This window comes from Condylostylus longicornis, unplaced genomic scaffold (genome assembly GCF_029603195.1).
Source record: "Condylostylus longicornis isolate FDR11 unplaced genomic scaffold, ASM2960319v2 ptg000084l, whole genome shotgun sequence".
NCBI lineage: Eukaryota > Metazoa > Arthropoda > Insecta > Diptera > Dolichopodidae > Condylostylus > Condylostylus longicornis.
Genome location: NW_026578052.1, coordinates 4,231,532 through 4,247,351, shown reverse-complemented (window position 1 = coordinate 4,247,351; position 15,820 = coordinate 4,231,532). Strand labels below are relative to the sequence as shown.

The window sequence follows — 15,820 nt, the reverse complement described above, 5'->3', positions numbered from 1 at the left end:
CAGATTAAAATTACCTTCTGCAGTCCAATGTAATTTTCTGACAAAAAATATTTGCAACATACACGAAATTTGTCTAGTACCAAATTTTTAATGCATACAATAATCTTAAATTAAAAGTCACAAACATAATTAAATTTTTGATTTAAAAGGAAACTTTTTTGAAACAAAAATTTTCTTATCTTAAGGTACAAAGTAACAGACACTTCATTTTTTTTTGCAAAAGCAATTTTTTTTTGTTTTTAAGGAAAATTTAGTCATTTTTCTTTTTCCTAACCCAAAAGTAATCAAGGACATTTTGTAAATTTTTTTGATTATTTTCCATGCTCAATTTTTGTGTTTTCAATTAGAAACATTAAATTAGTTATTTTTTTTTTAAACAAAGGATGTGAAGAAAAGTTCAATATCAGCATTTCCATGAGAGGAAGAGAAAAAAATTTAACAAAAAAAATATATCCTCAAAACTTTATAAGTAGAAAGTTTTTGTTTTTTTTTGTTGTTGGTCATTTTCTCCTAATTTTAATTTCAACTTAAACAAAGAAGTTTAATTTTTATTCAACATTTTAAAACTTCACTAATTCAAATTCACCACATATTTAAAAGAGTATTGAAAAGAGCAACTCAATCATTTTTTGTTTAAATAAAATAGCAACCAAAACATTGAAATAATATTAATCACTCTCCTCTGTAATCTCTTTGGATGTTATAGAGAGAATTCCCTGTCTCTCTTATTTTCATTATAAAAGGCACAGCTCTTCAAAATGAAATTTAGTTGATCTTGAGTGATCGAAGAATCAAGTCGATTATTTACATTAGATTATTGTTAAATTTATGAAAATTTTGTTAAAATATTCAGGACACTATAGGGGAAACCCCGTTGATATGCAATATTTCGGTATGTAACAAAGTTAAAATAATTTTTTTTTTCGGAAATTAATTTTTCTGTTTACCTAGTATTGTTTGCCATTATTAAAGATTGAACTTTGTAGCATTTTAATGCATTCATATATTAAATAATGGAATAAAATGGGAACAAATGATTGAAATGAATATTCACACTTTAAAAGCTTTTATTATAATAGAAAATGTATTCCAATATATAGGAGCATAAGTAGATCTTGGTATAAGTTTTGAAGGCTTCACTTAAATATTCTTTTTTTTTTTTGTATTTTTATCCATTACACCGACATATTTGAAAAATCGAGTGCATATAATAATAACCTTCAAATTTCAGCTCGACATCAAGAAAGAAAACAATTTATCAAAAGTCCCATTAAGAGGAAAATCAGAAGCTGAACAGTTTTCACATTTTTAATATAATTTTTTTTTTTTAACATTTGTTATTTCTCTTTTTTTTGTTTTTAATTTTAACATATTATGCATATATAATGTGCCATTCAAAATCACATTTTTAAATACATAAATATTGGGTGTTTCAAGATAAAAATTTTGTAATTTTGGGGACAAGATATATGCAAAAATTGCAAACGATTTTGTAAAATTATTGATTTCTTACTTGTAACGAAGAACTCAATAATATTAAGTATACGATATTAGAATTACATACAGTAAGTTTTTTCAAATCTGGCATCAGTCAGATTATTGCACCATACTAATATTGCACAACTGAACATATATTTCAAACCTAATAAAAACCCTCAATTAATTCTTCATACTTCTGGTTTCAACACCCCCTTTTTTTTGAACCTAAAACTAAACACCCTCTATAATGTAAATTTCTAAGTATATTTTTTAGTCCAAGTTATTTTTCATTATTTCCATAACATTTTCAATTTTAAATTAATATTTTTTTTTATTTCACACAAAAACCCTGTATAAAACAAAAATAAAGCAAAATATAATAATAATAAAAAAATAGGACTAAATAAAATTTCAAAATATAAAATGCATTTATATAGGAACAATCATTATTGAAAATGAGGAAACAAAAAAAAAAAATAAAATAAAAACAACGAACAAAAAATAAAGTCATAAAAATAAAAGATATCCTGAGAGAATGTCCTTCAAAAGATTCAAAATGTAAAAAATAAAATTAAAATGAAATGGAAATATGTGCATGCACTATTAAGTAGAACATATTGAAATGATTGTAGAAGCAAGGACCTTAAATAATTAATTTCTAAGTATAGGAACGCTTAAAATCAAATTTATTTCAAATATGTAGCTGTACAACTTTTGAGAAGAACAACAACAGTTAAAAATTTTTTAAAATTTCATTTCACAAGTTTCGTAAACTTAGATATTTGATTAGATATACCGAAAGAATGTGAACACACCGAACGATCAACCGACCAACACTTAGCTCGAAATAGATTATTTCGGCATTTCTCTAGAAGGAAGTAATGCATTTCATAAGAATACACGATATATAAAATTAGTACGCCATCATATCAAATACCTTGCGTATTGTATACAACGTTGTCAATAAACTGATTACTGCCTCAAATATTAATTTTTTAACTAAAGTCCAGATATTTTTCAAAACTACAATCAATTTGGTTTTCTATGACAAAGGGTATGTATCCCACTAATTCACCTTTTGTATGGATTCATCAATGGATTCATTTATTTACTACTTAATTTATTTGCTACGGTTCATCATACATTGGCGGGCTCTGTGAGTTTCTGCTGATCACTTTATCTCTGCTAGTTTAGCCAGAAAACGCGTTTAAAGTTTTGCAAAAGATTTTTTTAAATATCTCCGAAAATATTTTTGCTACAGCCTATTATCATATATTGGCGGAATCTGTGAACTCCCAGTGATCACAAAAAACACTTAAAATCGCTTTATCTCTTTTAGTTTAGTCAGAAAACGCGTTTAAAGTTTTGCAAACGATTTTTTTAAATATCTCTGGAAATATTTTTGCTTCAGCCTATTATCATATATTGGCGGAATCTGTGAATTCCCAGTGATCACAAAAAACACTTAAAATCGCTTTATCTCTTCTAGTTTAGCCAGAAAACGCGTTTAAAGTTTTGCAAAAGATTTTTTTAAATATCTCCGGAAATATTTTTGCTTCAGCCTATTATCATATATTGGCGGAATCTGTGAACTTCCAGTGATCACAAAAATTACTTAAAATCACTCTATCTCTTCTAGTTTAGCCAGAAAACGCGTTTAAAGTTTTGCAAAATGGTTTTTTAAATATCTCCAAAAATATTTTTGCTAAGGCCTATTATCACATATTGGCGGAATCTGTGAACTCCCAGTGATCACAAAAAACACTTAAAATGGCTTTATCTCTTTTAGTTTAGTCAGAAAACGCGTTTAAAGTTTTGCAAAAGATTTTTTAAATATCTCCAAAAATATTTTTACTACGCCCTATTATCAGTGATCACAAAAAACACTTAAAATCTCTCTATCTCTTCTAGTTTAGCCAGAAAACGCGATTAAAGTTTTGCAAAAGATTTTTTTAAATATCTCCGGAAATATTTTTGCTTCAGCCTATTATCATATATTGGCGGAATCTGTGATTTCCCAGTGATCACAAAAAACACTTAGAATCGCTTTATCTGTTCTAGTTTAGCCAGAAAACGCGTTTTAAGTTTTGCAAAAGATTTTTTTAAATATCTCCGGAAATATTTTTGCTACGCCCTATTATCATATATTCGCCGAATCTGTGAATTCCCAGTGATTACAAAAAACAGTTAGAATCGCTCTATCCTTCTAGTTTAGCCAGAAAACGCGATTAAAGTTTTGCAAAATGGTTTTTTAAATATCTCCAAAAATATTTTTGCTACAGCCTATTATCATATGTTGGCAGAATCTGTGAATTCGCAGCGATCACAAAAAACAGTTAGAATCGCTCTATCTCTTCTAATTTAGCCAGAAAACGCGTTTAAAGTTTTGCAAAATGTTTTTTTGAATATCTCCAAAAATATTTTTGCTACGCCCTATTATCATATATTCGCCGAATCTGTGAATTCCCAGTGATTGCAAAAAACAGTTAGAATCGCTCTATCTCTGCTAGTTTAGGCAGAAAACGCGTTTAAAGATTTGCAAAATGTTTTTTTAAATATCTCTAAGAATATTATTGCTACACCCTATTATCATATGTTGGCAGAATCTGTGAATTCCCAGCGATCACAAAAAACAGGTAGAATCGCTCTATCTCTTCTAGTTTAGCCAGAAAACGCGATTAAAGTTTTGCAAAATGGTTTTTTAAATATCTCCAAAAATATTTTTGCTAAGGCCTATTATCACATATTGGCGGAATCTGTGAACTCCCAGTGATCACAAAAAACACTTAAAATCGCTTTATCTCTTCTAGTTTAGCCAGAAAACGCGTTTAAAGTTTTGCAAAAGATTTTTTTAAATATCTCCAAAAATATTTTTGCTACAGCCTATTATCATATATTGGCGGAATCTGTGAATTCCCAGTGATCACAAAAAACACTTAAAATCGCTTTATCTCTTTTAGTTTAGTCAGAAAACGCGTTTAAAGTTTTGCAAAAGATTTTTTTAAATATCTCCGAAAATATTTTTGCTACAGCCTATTATCATATATTGGCGGAATCTGTGAATTCCCAGTGATCACAAAAAACACTTAAAATCGCTTTATCTCTTCTAGTTTAGCCAGAAAACGCGTTTAAAGTTTTGCAAAAGATTTTTTTAAATATCTCCGGAAATATTTTTGCTTCAGCCTATTATCATATATTGGCGGAATCTGTGATTTCCCAATGATCACAAAAAACACTTAGAATCGCTTTATCTGTTCTAGTTTAGCCAGAAAACGCGTTTAAAGTTTTGCAAAAGATTTTTTTAAATATCTCCGAAAATATTTTTGCTACGCCCTATTATCATATATTCGCCGAATCTGTGAATTCCCAGTGATTACAAAAAACAGTTAGAATCGCTCTATCTCTTCTAGTTTAGCCAGAAAACGCGATTAAAGTTTTGCAAAATGGTTTTTTAAATATCTCCAAAAATATTTTTGCTACAGCCTATTATCATATGTTGGCAGAATCTGTGAATTCGCAGCGATCACAAAAAACAGTTAGAATCGCTCTATCTCTTCTAATTTAGCCAGAAAACGCGTTTAAAGTTTTGCAAAATGTTTTTTTGAATATCTCCAAAAATATTTTTGCTACGCCCTATTATCATATATTCGCCGAATCTGTGAATTCCCAGTGATTGCAAAAAACAGTTAGAATCGCTCTATCTCTGCTAGTTTAGGCAGAAAACGCGTTTAAAGATTTGCAAAATGTTTTTTTAAATATCTCTAAGAATATTATTGCTACACCCTATTATCATATGTTGGCAGAATCTGTGAATTCCCAGCGATCACAAAAAACAGGTAGAATCGCTCTATCTCTTCTAGTTTAGCCAGAAAACGCGATTAAAGTTTTGCAAAATGGTTTTTTAAATATCTCCAAAAATATTTTGGCTATAGCCTATTATCATATATTGGCGGAATCTGTGAACTCCCAGTGATCACAAAAAACACTTAAAATCGCTTTATCTCTTCTAGTTTAGCCAGAAAACGCGTTTAAAGTTTTGCAAAATGTTTTTTTAAATATCTCCAAAAATATTTTGGCTATAGCCTATTATCATATATTGGCGGAATCTGTGAACTTCCAGTGATCACAAAAATTACTTAAAATCACTCTATCTCTTCTAGTTTAGCCAGAAAACGCGATTAAAGTTTTGCAAAATGGTTTTTTAAATATCTCCAAAAATATTTTTGCTAAGGCCTATTATCATATATTGGCGGAATCTGTGAACTCCCAGTGATCACAAAAAACACTTAAAATCGCTTTATCTCTTTTAGTTTAGTCAGAAAACGCGTTTAAAGTTTTGCAAAATGTTTTTTTAAATATCTCCAAAAATATTTTGGCTATAGCCTATTATCATATATTGGCGGAATCTGTGAACTTCCAGTGATCACAAAAATTACTTAAAATCACTCTATCTCTTCTAGTTTAGCCAGAAAACGCGATTAAAGTTTTGCAAAATGGTTTTTTAAATATCTCCAAAAATATTTTTGCTAAGGCCTATTATCATATATTGGCGGAATCTGTGAACTTCCAGTGATCACAAAAATTACTTAAAATCACTCTATCTCTTCTAGTTTAGCCAGAAAACGCGATTAAAGTTTTGCAAAATGGTTTTTTAAATATCTCCAAAAATATTTTTGCTAAGGCCTATTATCATATATTGGCGGAATCTGTGAACTCCCAGTGATCACAAAAAACACTTAAAATGGCTTTATCTCTTTTAGTTTAGTCAGAAAACGCGTTTAAAGTTTTGCAAAAGATTTTTTAAATATCTCCAAAAATATTTTTACTACGCCCTATTATCAGTGATCACAAAAAACACTTAAAATCTCTCTATCTCTTCTAGTTTAGCCAGAAAACGCGATTAAAGTTTTGCAAAATGGTTTTTTAAATATCTCCAAAAATATTTTTGCTACAGCCTATTATCATATATTGGCGGAATCTGTGAACTCCCAGTGATCACAAAAAACACTTAAAATCGCTTTATCTCTTTTAGTTTAGTCAGAAAACGCGTTTAAAGTTTTGCAAAATGTTTTTTTGAATATCTCCAAAAATATTTTTGGTACAGCCCTATTATCATATATTCGCCGAATCTGTGAATTCCCAGCGATCACAAAAAACACTTCGCTCTATCTCTTCTAGTTTAGCCAGAAAACGCGATTAAAGTTTTGCAAAATGGTTTTTTAAGTATCTCCAAAAATATTTTTGCTAAGGCCTATTATCACATATTGGCGGAATCTGTGAACTCCCAGTGATCACAAAAAACACTTAAAATCGCTCTATCTCTTCTAGTTTAGCCAGAAAACGCGTTTAAAGTTTTGCAAAAGATTTTTTTAAATTTCTCCAAAAATATTTTTGCTACAGCCTATTATCATATATTGGCGGAATGTGTGAACTCCCAGTGATCACAAAAAGCACTTAAAATCGCTCTATGTCTTCTAGTTTAGCCAGAAAACGCGTTTAAAGTTTTGCGAAATTGTTTTTTTAAATATCTCCAAAAATATTTTGGCTATAGCCTATTATCATATATTGGCGGAATCTGTGAACTCCCAGTGATCACAAAAAACACTTAAAATCGCTTTATCTCTTCTAGTTTAGCCAGAAAACGCGTTTAAAGTTTTGCAAAAGATTTTTTTAAATATCTCCAAAAATATTTTTGCTGCAGCCTATTATCATATATTGGCGGAATCTGTGAACTCCCAGTGATCACAAAAAACACTTAAAATCGCTCTATCTCTTCTAGTTTAGCCAGAAAACGCGTTTAAAGTTTTGCAAAAGATTTTTTTAAATATCTCCAAAAATATTTTTGCTACAGCCTATTATCATATATTGGCGGAATCTGTGAACTCTCAGTGATCACAAGAAACACTTAGAATCGCTCTATCTCTTCTAGTTTAGCCAGAAAACGCGTTTAAAGTTTTGCAAAAGATTTTTTTAAATATCTCCAAAAATATTTTTGCTACAGCCTATTATCATATATTGGCGGAATGTGTGAACTCCCAGTGATCACAAAAAACACTTAAAATCGCTTTATCTCTTCTAGTTTAGCCAGAAAACGCGTTTAAAGTTTTGCAAAAGATTTTTTTAAATATCTCCAAAAATATTTTTGCTACAGCCTATTATCATATATTGGCGGAATGTGTGAACTCCCAGTGATCACAAAAAACACTTAAAATCGCTCTATCTCTTCTAGTTTAGCCAGAAAACGCGTTTAAAGTTTTGCAAAATGTTTTTTTAAATGTCTTCAAAAATTTTTTTTAGCTAAAGCTTACTATTGTACATTTTGTATATTGCGAATTTCGTGAAATTAATTAAATCAATACTAAGCCAAATGAAATTATTTCATAAATTGTACATTACAATTCAGTACGATCCCCATTTTTACACGTTATTAAAAGTATATTTTTTTGGCAAAGTTAAAGCATCTACGTATTTTTAAAAAAAAATCATCAGCAATTTGTATAAGTGAGCAATAATTGCGAATCTTAAACTGAATTTCAAATACACACGATTCAGCTATGACACAAGAGAATACTACCATAATACTATACAATTTCAGTACTTTTCAATTTAAACTGAAACATAAGATCTGAAATATGATGAGGAACATAATCGAATAATAAATGCTCTACAATTTCTAGTAATTAAAAATTTAAACTGATTAAAGTTAATGCTCTATTAGTCTAGTCGGTATGATTTTATATACCGAATTCTATGATTAAACATTAAAAAGATGAAAAATTATGAATTACAAATTTTAAATTTAATCAATATATTTTGCTCCAATAAAAACCAATAGAATATTATTTGTCCTTTTCTAAATTAAAAACAAACTAAGCAAAACAAATAATATTACTCTTTCGTCTTCTCTTAACTCTATTACCTTCTAACATTTCTCGTCCACTCTTCGTTCTATTACCTTTAACCTCAATAAAATCTCTTGCTAATTGCAAGTTACAAACATTTTTATCAATTCTCTTTCTCCATATATGCTTATACTGGACGCTCTGAAATTCTATACAACTTAAGACTTTTTAAGAGAAATGTTTATAATAAAATAATCTCTTCACTGATTAAAGTTGGCTGTCAGGGTTTTTGTCGTTTAATATTATAAAGTAAAATACAATAATATATACCATATTACAAGTGTATATATATATAATATACAATAATATTATTTTTTCGTCTAGATTAAAACTTATTCTCTCATTGCATATATAAAAATATCATTTGCTTTCTCATATATAGCTACCTTTAAAAATATAATTTTTTATCTTTTGCTCCTTCAAGGATAAGACAGTTCAAAAAAAAAAAATATATAAAAGTTTTTATAAGAAAATATAAAGTTGGAAATTTTACAAAAGAAATGTCAGTATCCAGGGTATTGCAAGATATCACACACACAAAAACACACAAACAATGAAAAAATAACAGACAAAAAAAAACAACTTTGATTTGATTGCGCTTTATCTATATAAGAAAACGTAGATGAGTATATGGTACGATATCATAAAGGAAGATGCAAAATGAAGGCATATAGTAAATGCATATACTCTACATAATATAGTGCTACAATCCATAGTTTTTCTAAAGAAAACCAAAATAAAGTCATTCTTTTTCTTATCATTTTCATTGCAATTTTTTTTCTCATTTCTCTATGCCGTTGCCGTACATTTATAGCATAAAAGAAGAAAAAAAAAGCATGAGCAAAATATCTTTAATTAAATTTTGTATATTTGTATGTAACGGTAAGACCAAGATCACGTAAGACCACATCAGGTAGACAAAAATGTTTGGATACAGTTAGACAAATACTTGGATGCGCTAAAATATTTCCATGCCGGAAATGTAGTTAAATTATGGTGAAAAACTTATGGTAACGGTGTGATATCACCTGCTTTTATATTAATCTGGTTCAGATTTTCTTTAAAAGAATTTCTTAATAATAATAACGGAAATAATGAGAGAAAAAAGAGATATAAGAAAAAATTATATAACGCTTTCTTTACAATTATCATGCCACCATTTTAGTTTATAAAATATTAAAAGTAATTTTCCTTCAATCTTTTATGATTATTTTTTTATGTTTTCATTACATTTATGCAATTATACATGTATGAATGTAAATGTTGCTATTCAAAAGGAGGCGAAAAACAAATTTTGTGGCTTTATAACCTTTAAATGAAAAACTTGTAATAAAAATTTGAAAATTTGTTGATATTGAGTTAAGATTTATAGACCAAACATCAATGGAGTTAGTGAAAAACAACAATATTATTGTGATTTTTAAAATGAATAACAAAAAAATTGCAAAAAACAGCAGTCAATTAATTATATTAACTGATATTGAACATTTTAGACAGATTTGCAAAAAAATTTGAAATAAAAAATTTCAAGAAGAAAATTCTTACCTATCTTCTCCCTTCTTTTAGTCAAATTATCTCATTTGATCTCTCAATATTCCAGTTTTTAACAACTTACTGTCCAGTTAACCAACTAATGGCAATATAACAAATTGTGAAGATCATTGATTGATAAAACAACATCGAACTTTTAATTGATTTTACAATTTTCTTAAACATAATTCCGAATTTGATAGATGAATTAATTTTAATAAGATCAAATAAGAACTTTAATTTAGAAAAAGAAGTCTTACAAAAGACAAAATAATTTATAAATTTTTAATCGTGTACTCAATTCAACCGTAAATGCTAAATATCGTAATGTAGTTAATGAAGGTTTTAATAAGAAATTTAATATTAATTATTTAAAATTACTCCAACACACTTTAAAACCAAATTTCTGAAAACCTTGTAAATGCACTGGTTAAATTACACTTTTGCAATATCTTAAAACTTTATAAGGAAAATAACTTTGCTAGAACAAATGCACTTTATCTACATACCCTTGCTTAATATTTTAGTTAAAAGTTTTGGAAATATTCATAAAATTTCTTATATGAGTTTGAATATTCATAAAATTTCTTATAATAAAAGAAACCCCTTCAAGGATTTAAATGCAAAATGGAATACAATATAAGCACAATATTAAAAAAAATTAACTCTTACATTTCTATATACAATTATCCTTCTGAATGCATTTAAAACTATAACTAAAACTATAAAATACAAACTGTATATACTAATAAAACATTGAAATAATAATAGAATAATAGTGTATATAATATGCAAATTTCCAATATTCACAAAGAGAACCAATCAAGTATTATAAAATCGCATCAATAACAAATCAAATGGAACAGGAAAACATTCTATTCCCCTACCATACTTCTCAAAAAAATAAATAAAACTTAGAGAAAACTTCAATATTTTTATGCTCCTCAATATTGTTGTACAAGTATTGAAGAGCAAGAACATTATCTGTTAATAATACTGATAGCAATTACGATACCAATGTAACTGATACTTTCGTATACAATGTCTAAGTAAATATACTTGTACAATATTACTGTATACATTTCTTTCAAATAAAATCAATCAAAAATCCAAAGAAAATAAATAAATAGAAAAAAACGAATAGATATTCTAAGGAAGAATTTATTATACAAAATTTATACTCAATATTCTCAAGGATTTAAAAATTATCTACACGAATGCTTTAAATCAAGTTAGTTTGTATATTATTAAGAGAGCTAAAATACATTGCATAGAGAATATTGTTGTATATTAGACTCAACAATTATTATTTGTGCATAACATTAATTATTTTATAAAAAAAAAACAAAGAGATTATTGTACAAGTATACGAGAACATGTGTGCTGGTGTAGACATGTAGAGCATCAATTTTCTCTACCATATTTAAAATGTTTTCAAATTATTTATTATTTTAGAATTTAGAGCATTATTAATTGATAGGAATTATTTAGAACAAGAAGTGAAGGCAAATTAGGATATTGTGATTAATGATCACACTGAAATATGAGATTTTTTCTTTTTTTTTAAATCTGTGCTTCTTTAATTTGAGAATTTCATATATTACGTATACAATTAATATTATTAATGACTCAAGATTTTTTGATATATTTTGTAAAATATTACAAATTTTTTAAAATTTCAATTAAACACTTGAATTATTTCAAAAACTTAAGATGAAAACAAGGATTTACTTTATGCAAATTAATTTTTCAATAGTACTTTTAAAATTATACAGCATTCTAGAAATCGTTCTATTCCGATACATATTACTAATTTTCAATAGTTCAGTTAGAAAACGCCTTATTTCTAACTTCTCTCCAAAAGTTATAAACGTCATATTCCTCTCTTTCAAAATCATTTCAATTACAATTTTTATTAAGAACTTTAAACATTTTCGATATTAAATATCGTAAATTAAAACCAGGATAATGCTAGTATAAAAAATAATTTGCATTACATGTATACAATTAAATTTTAAATAATCACTCATAAATTATTTAAAAATAATGATATTAATTAAAATAAATCAATTCAAATTTTTTATTTATATTTTTTAATTAAATTTTCAGTATCCCAAAGAATCATTTATTATTAACAATATTGACTTTAAAATTAATTTTCGTACAATTAATTTTAATTTGTAGAAAAATTTATTTTTTTTTTATAATGAACTAACATAATTAAAAATTTGTCATATTATTTTAATTGAAATTAAATAGAGTTCCACAGCTTTAATATTTAAAATATATATAAAAGTATCTAGTTGTCTGTGATAACAACAATAAAAAACATTTGATGTGATCAGCACATAACCGCACGCAAGGTTTATTGTCTAGTTAATTGAAAGTTCTACCGTTCATTTCAATTAAATTTGTGGGGAACTAGTAAATTTTTGGTTAATACACCCAGAAAAATTTAATGTTGGCTCTAAGTATAAGTTCACTTTGCGCTATCCGAAGTTACTGAAGGGTCCAATCCGATCAATCCGTGACAATGCAAATTCATTTATCAATTTTTATGAAAATCGGTTCAGCCGAACTTGAAAAGCGCGTGCGAACACCATACACCGAAAAACCAAAAGACAGATACCTCCGTTTATAATACAAAAAATATTATTATTCAGAATTATTAAAAACAAACGGAAAACTCATTCCGCCCTATAGTTTCTGCAGAGACCAATGGTACTGGTTAGAAAAACAAGTCATCATACGATCATTATTTCGATTATTATGATAGATGTTTTCCGTCAAAATTCTATTTTAAAGCATTTCAGAGAGAATGAAACATCTACGTCAGCCATTGACTCGCCGCCATTGGCATGACTATATTGTTTTCCAATCAACCAAACACTCTATTCCATAACCATTTGGGTGGACCTTTTGATCTGTTTCAGTCTGCATTGCTTCAAATCTATAAATATGTGGCACTCATAGATTCACTAGACGTATACTCTAATTCGAAAAATACCACAATAAACCTAGACCTGCTTAATTCTAGTCATAACGTCTATAATATTAATAAGATAACTTAACAAAATATATAATAAACCTACTTACTGTTTTTCATATCTGTTTAATAACTTTTGATTTAATTGTATACCTCCAGTCAAAAATTAACAATGTTTACATTTAATTTACCTGAAAATACAAAAAAAAAAAAACAAGAAAATTATTTTATTTACAAGATAAATTCAATCAAATATTAAAATAAATTTTAATTAAAATTTAATATTTGTGCATGTATGCATGACTGAGATTATAAATAACAATGTTTTATTACGAGTATACTATTTCATATTATTTACGAGTGTATAACAGTTATACACTCGTTATATGAATTATTGCATTCCACACAAATTATTATACAAAATCAATAAATTTAAAGAACAGGGTTCTTAAAAAGTTGCACCTACAAAGGAATTTTAAATTTGTTTACACATTGAAGATTGTAGCAGTCATCTGGTCGTGGTTGAATTTGGCTAGAATAGTTTATACTAGTTACTCTGGTCATTACTCTTCACGATTGCAGCTAAGATATTTTTGATTTTCCATTACAGAGAAAAATATGTGATGTCGTTTTAAATATATTTGTAATACTTGAAGAGTGCCTTTTGATTTTTAAATCAAAATTGAAGCCAATCATTTTTACACTCCCATTGCAACGGGTAAACATAAGATTCTTACGATTACTTTTCGTGAAATATTGCTTTGATATTTAATTTACGATAATCTCTAGATTAAAGCAAATAATTCTAATCATTTTTTTTGGATCAACTTCATTTCCTCTTTCAAAAATTTTACTTAATAAGTTTAATTGAACGATTATAAAATAATAAATCAAAATAATTTAAATTTCAAAATAAAATTCTGATTTGAAAAATAATTATACAAAATTGAAAACTTATAAATCAGAGACCTACTTATAAAAACAAATGGGAATAAATTTACAAAATTTTTTGTTTTTAACCACCTAAATATATTTATGTACATATACATTTACAAATATACGCATAAGTATAATTATTTTTCTTTATGTACATACATATACCTACATAAATATTATTCGAGCATAATGAATTCATGAATTTTAAAGTGCGATGTTCACATTTAACAGAGATATAAAGTTTCCACAAAAAGCAAAAAGAATTGAAAAATAAAAAAAAATTGAAAATTCTAATAAATCATTTCTGATGATAATGATGTTGGAGAAGATGGTGGGAGGGCCATTGAAGAAAATGCAATATTTACAAAACTGTCACAGAATTTAAATAGAAATATCATGTTCTCATTTTCATTCAAATAATAAATATAAAATGATTTGATTTATGATGAAATCAAAATTACAAATGGACAGAATTTGTTTTAGTTTGTATACACATACATATATGTATATATTATGTGCAAGAATTCAAAGAGCTCCAGATGACATGTACATATATACATAAAGAATAAGCTTTAGAACGGAAATTTGTTAACAAAATATTAATATCCAATATATGTATATTTTTTAGAAATCCTACACAACGTGTCCAATTAGACAAAATTATAAGCTTTCCTATCATATTAATGCATCTGTTTACACCTAATTGTGTTACAAATCGTGAATGCTATTATGAAAAATAACAAGGGAATTTAATATATTTGTCATAAATAAAAATAAAACTAGCTATTTTGATTTATTTTAAAATATCTCTTCTCCCCTAGATGTATTTTATTAGAAAAACTTTGTTACATACGTTTTATATTAGACGAAGATAATAATTGTAGTTGGAGTTTTTTTTTTACCAATTCGAAAGGTAAATTTAATGAATGTGCAACAGAATCTGCAGTAACTTTAAAGACTAGGCTACCCAGAGGTAACCGAAAAAATATGGAAAAATTCTTTGACAACTTACCAATTTGTCTCTGTCGAATACAGAACAAGGCAAAAGTAGGAGTACTCACAGAAACTTCATTGCCGGTGATTCGATATGTTGAATTACCACGACGAACTTTTATTTTTCATCAAAAACAGAGTGATGTAAGTGTAAGCTGAATTCAAATATGTTGTTCCCTAACGAATCCATAACAGATTCGAATGTCAGTTTGGTTATACACTGTGTCCGATCGAATACGGATAAATGTACCAGCCTGGACAAGTACTGTCCGGTATTTCAATCTGAAATACATCCAATCCAATAGAAGTCTGTCTGAGAATTAATTTAGATAGAGAGTATGAAACCAACCTAAATATAATTAAGAAAATTAGAACGGTCCGGCGAGCCCTTCAGTTGACAACAATTAAGTGAGACTCAATTGAATTCCCGGTCAGAGTAAATATGTGGTTGCCTATGAGCTACCACTAAAGCGGGCTGGGTTTTATTTTGTGTGTCCGTTACCCCTTTGACAGTTCTCATTTTTTGCCGAACTAGACTTGCTTTCCTGTTTAAGGCGGAAAGCAATTTTCACTGGCGCTTCTCTGAGAGGAGGAGAGTTTCTGATATGAAGCTGTATTTCTTTCATCTCACTCAAGAGTGTTAACATTGAGCTATTGCAAATGAATTGAAACCGGAAATTCTTAACAGGACACTACTCAGTACAGATTTTTTTGTAAAGGATGTGTATGGTAGTCTCATCCCTTACTCCGAGTTCGCACAATAGCGACGAGACTTTTATACACATTCTTTACATATACAATTTGCAATTTCCCGCAATACTAACAGTCCGGCATCGTCAATTCTTCGATTATGGAAGTAATTTGAGTAACTTAACATGGTGTCTTTAAAAATCTCCTTTAATTATGGAATTAAATTTACTCTCAAACTCTTCTAACACCATTTAAATATTTCAGAAATAATACCATAAAATTCAATTGCAAAAATGATTTTATA

The 15,820-nt window shown here is 27.7% G+C and overlaps 1 protein-coding gene across 2 annotated transcripts in view; it reads right to left on the bottom strand.

Moving 5' to 3' along the window:
- LOC129613588 (uncharacterized) overlaps positions 1 to 15,820 on the bottom strand; it is a 149,581-nt gene that overhangs the window by 82,184 nt on the left and 51,577 nt on the right. Inside the window, exon 2 of one of the 2 annotated variants that reach the window (XM_055527719.1) lies at positions 13,008 to 13,088. The exons of the other annotated variant lie outside the window; for it this stretch is intronic. The gene's annotated coding sequence lies outside the window, so the exon portion shown is untranslated. The remainder of the gene's footprint in view (positions 1 to 13,007; positions 13,089 to 15,820) is intronic. 2 annotated transcript variants of the gene reach the window in all.